The sequence below is a fragment of the Pinus tabuliformis genome, chromosome 2_1 (assembly GCF_031772625.1).
Source record: "Pinus tabuliformis cultivar Carrire ecotype Pingquan chromosome 2_1, CPIR1, whole genome shotgun sequence".
NCBI classification, from domain to species: Eukaryota; Viridiplantae; Streptophyta; class Pinopsida; order Pinales; family Pinaceae; genus Pinus; species Pinus tabuliformis.
Genome location: NC_142299.1, coordinates 790,916,737 through 790,921,382, shown reverse-complemented (window position 1 = coordinate 790,921,382; position 4,646 = coordinate 790,916,737). Strand labels below are relative to the sequence as shown.

At 35.8% G+C, this 4,646-nt stretch overlaps 1 pseudogene; it reads left to right on the top strand.

Annotated features, from left to right (window-relative positions):
* Positions 1–4,322: 4,322 nt before the first annotated feature.
* LOC149202971 (U6 spliceosomal RNA) lies at positions 4,323–4,420 on the top strand (annotated as a pseudogene).
* Positions 4,421–4,646: the final 226 nt, after the last annotated feature.

Genomic DNA, 4,646 nt, shown 5'->3' with positions numbered 1-4,646 from the left:
AGGGCCAGTCTGCCCCCTCACACACAGCTGCGTTTGATAGCCCACCAACTTTCCCACCCCTTTAGCGGCCTTTGTCGTCTTTCCTTCCACTCAATTCATCTTTTCCTTCTCTATATCTTATGCAATGGAGAATCCTGCAACATCTGCAATAGGGGAAGGGGATGGTGAGTATAGCCAATCCTCCTCTTACAATAATTGTAGCCCGTAATTACTTCTTACATTTCACTGAAAATATTTCTCCATGGGAGAAGTGGCCTCTGTATTAGCACTTGTTGTCTCTGCTTATATGATCTCTTGGTTCGGCCCTTAAGGTTGTGCATGGCCGAGGAAGGCACAAGAAAGGCGTCGCAAATACTGGCCCCAGAGGATGGCCAATAATCAGAAGCCTTAAGGACATGAGGGGGCTGCCTTGCTCACTGCAACCTTGAATATCTGGCTCCTATTCATGGCACATGGCTTTTAACTTCGGTTCGCTCGCTCGAGTTTATGTGGGGGCTGATTTTTTTTTTGAATATTTGGCAATTAGATGAATATGGGTGTGGTCATTTATATTATGGGCGCCTATATCTGATTGCCAAATATTCTAAGAATCAGCCATCAACGTAAAAATGCCCCTTTGGGCTCAACACCAGCCATGGTGGAATCACATCCTGAGCTTGTCAGAGCCACCTCCCCTCACTTTTCAGACAGATCCGCAAACAATCCGCGCAGCAGTTGATCTTTGGGCTCAACACCAGCCATGATAACATCACATCCTGAGCTGGTCAGAGCCTTGCTCGGCTCCCCTCACTTTTCAGACCGATCCGGTAAACAATCCGCGCAGCAGTTGATGGTTCGCAGGGCGATGGCATTTGCGCCCAACGGTGATTACTGGGCACTCTAAGGTATTATAACTAAACTAACACTTTACTATTCTTTAGATAAACTTCGCAGGGCGATGGCATTTGCGCCCAACGGTGATTACTGGGCACTCTAAGGTATTATAACTAAACTAAACACCTTACTATTCTTTAGATAAATTACAGTTTAGTCTTATTTAGTTTGGAGATGGATGCAATCCGCAGGAAATGATCTTCGCAGCACATACACAAGCGCTTTGTTTGCCTAATTGGCAATGGCAGACTTGTTGTCGAACCGACAAGTTCAAGGCAAAGCTCAGGTAGAGCTGGACGCGGTTGTCGGAGAATGATGGTACTGCTGTTATTAGGTCGGAAAGCGTTGTCGTATAGTGCACCTGACCACCATTGTGGGATTATGGGATTAGGGAATTTTTTTATGGTGCTAGATCTATTTTCATTGTCCAAATCTCATGGTGCTAGGGTAGCTGAGCCAGTCTCTGGCCACATCAGGATCCGATGTAATCACGGTCGGCGTTGAGCCCAAGCTATAAACGCCATGAACTTCTTGGTGCCATAACTGCGAACCAGACATTGAAGCCTGCGATGAGAAAAACCTACGCTCATGTCCATAAGGCTTACGATTATGGTCCTCTTTTGGAGCCGGTGCGACTCCTTTCTTGTGTCTTCCAGCCCATGAACAGCCTCCAGGGCTGAATCAAGAGCCCATAGCAACGCAAACATCAGAGATATCCAGTGCTATATTCAGAGGCCACTGCTACCGTACAGAAATATGGCCAGTGGATTGTAAGAAATAACCACGTATTCCATTCCTGGTAAGAAGTGGAATTGCTTATAACCACCACCGCTGTTGCACAGGTTCCAGGTTTCTCCATTCCATAATATGGAGAGAAAACAGGATGGAATGAGTAAAAAGAAGGGCCAGATTAATGCTATTAATGCCTGGAATTTTAAATTTATCTCATTTTTCCAGTGGAAATTTGAATGGGTTAATTTCTTATGGTCATTTTTTATTTATATATTACTTTTTATATATATTTGTGACTTTGACTTGAGTTTGAAGTCATTATTTTCAGGAGAAGAATATTCTAAATATAATAGCTATCGTGTAGCTTTATAGGACATAAAATTTGTTTATGAAATATATGTCAGCTATGTTCAAATAGAGAATGCTATTATTAATTTCTCTATTTTCAGCAGATTTATTAAAAAATGTGGCAAAAAATAAATATTGTAACTAAATAAATTGTCTAAATTATTTATTAAAATTTATAATAAACAACTGAAATACTTATATGTGAAATTTAAAAGTTTACTGTTTTAAAATTTATAATAAACAACTTAAATACTTACTTATATGTGAAATTTAAAAGCTTACTATTTCAATTTTTTTTGTACCAGTGACTTTTGAGGTTTCACAATTTTCCTTCCCTACCAAATACAAAAATAATTGAGATAGTTGAGATTGAGGTGGTATTAGTTGAGATTTTTTTGGAAAGTTTGTTTATTTTTCTATCTAATTTGTTTAGAATTTGGTAGACATTTATTGAAATCACAAATTCTTCACAATTTAAGTTTTTAATTTTTGTTTAAGAAAGCTGAATCCATACAACTAACCAAAAAAAACTAATTTAAACAACACAAATCAAAATTAACAACTAATTTTAAAAACACATATCAAAATTTAACAAATTTTTTTTTAACCTAATTCAAACCAAAAAATCAACCAAAAAAATCTCACTTAATTTTATAAGTCGGCCTCATCGCCTCCAGCTCGCTTATCCTTAGTACATTAATGTAAATAATCTGGACATGGAATGTAATACTACCTATATATTTATTGAGCTGACGGCAATAATACATTAACTAAGCATTTTGTAATAATATAAAGTCCGTGGTTGGCATATGCTACTTCCAAGTAACATATAAAGTCAAGTAGAAATTAATAATATAAAGCCCTTTATATGCCAACCACTGTTTCAAATGATATAGAGAACCTTTCAAATTGGGTAGCTATGAGTAATTGAAAGATTATCGATTTGTTTGAAAATCTAACTAATTAATATCGCTTTAAAATGTTTGTTAATAAATTTATATTTCTTTTCTAATGTTACAGAAGCTTGTCCACTTAAAACATATGCAAGTGTTTTTTTATCTTGCTGCAAGTCATAAAATGGCCCAAAAAAGAATTTCAAAGTTTTTCAAAATCGGGTATATCATTAAGGTTTCAAAATGGTGTTTTTTTGCATCGTTTAACAATATATCATTAAGGTTTCAAAATGGTGTTTTTATTTTTGCATCGTTTAGATTAAAATATTAAACAATTGCGTAACCCAATAAAACCAGGTTATACGAAAGCTGATTTATAGTCATTGATTTAATATTTAATTTTAAATGTTTTGTAAATTCAAATATACTAGATCGAAAATGTTTGTTTCGAGCTTTAATATTTTGATTTTTAATTTATATATTTCGTAGGTTTATTACACTCATACGTTTTCTTTGAATAAGTAAACTTTTACATTTTTTATTTCAGTGTGACATTTGTGCATACATTTTTACGCCGATCCTTTTGTTCTCACTACCCACTTCCTAATCCTTAGCATTTTTTACGCTTTTTTTTTTTGCATGCACACAGCAAATACATGATTAGGGTTGGAATTTCAAAACCGATACACCTTTCTCCCGTCAAATTCCATCCTTGCACATGACTAATGACATCAGCAAATGAATACCCTGATTTTTACACTGACCTTTTTGCTCTCACTACCCACCTGCGAATCCTTAGCATTTCTTACAACTTTTCTCGCGGGCACACAACAAACACACGAATAATGGCATCAACAAATGAATAACCTATTTCCGCATAGACTTGACTGACAGGTATCTGACAAGTCAATACTTTGACTGGCTGCCACTATAAACCTAGGCTAGGTGCAACAGTCTGCAAGCCACACACAATAGCAATTAACTTATGCCTCAACAAGAGGCGAGACTTCCGCTCGGGGTCGTCTACTCTTCTAGCCAAGACACAACAGGGCATATACTCAATGAGATTTGAACCTCCATCTCGTAGGTTTCACCCAGCGAAACTTACCATTAGACCCCATATCACTGTATAACCTAGATTTTGTTATGGACTACTATTTATGGAGTCCTCGGACCTTACCAGATCCAAAACTTGAGGCTTTGAATTTAAAATGCCCTTGTAAAATGTTCCAACAGCATATATATATATATATATATATATATATATATATATATATATATATATATATACTTGCTTCACACAGATTTATCATGAAGTAATGATTAAATACGCTCATAGCTAAGTAAGAATAGGTAAAACAAGTATCGTTGTTATTTCCTTTTAATACGTTGTTTCTCTTACAGAATGTATTACTTTGTGATAGAATTTTCGATATATTGTATTCTTCTGAGCTTTTTTTTCAAGATTAAGTAACGGATTTTTATTTGAAACCTCCCGTAAATGATACAGAGAAGATTAGGATGGCCTTTACGTAAGGATGATACACACAAATTGAGAAATGGTCCAAATTTTTAAGCAATGAATTTCACTAAAGTGTCTATGATTTCGTATATTCTCAGTCTTTCAGTGAAATAAGTCCTCTCCTGTCAAGTTTCTTGCTCAAATGAGTATTCCACGTAATTTTTAGTCCTCTTTTTTCAATGGATCAGTTTATTTTAGGTTTAGATGGGAATTTCTGGTAATTCCAAACAAAATAACTGAACAGAGGATAATACTCTGTTTTAACACAAGATCTTAAC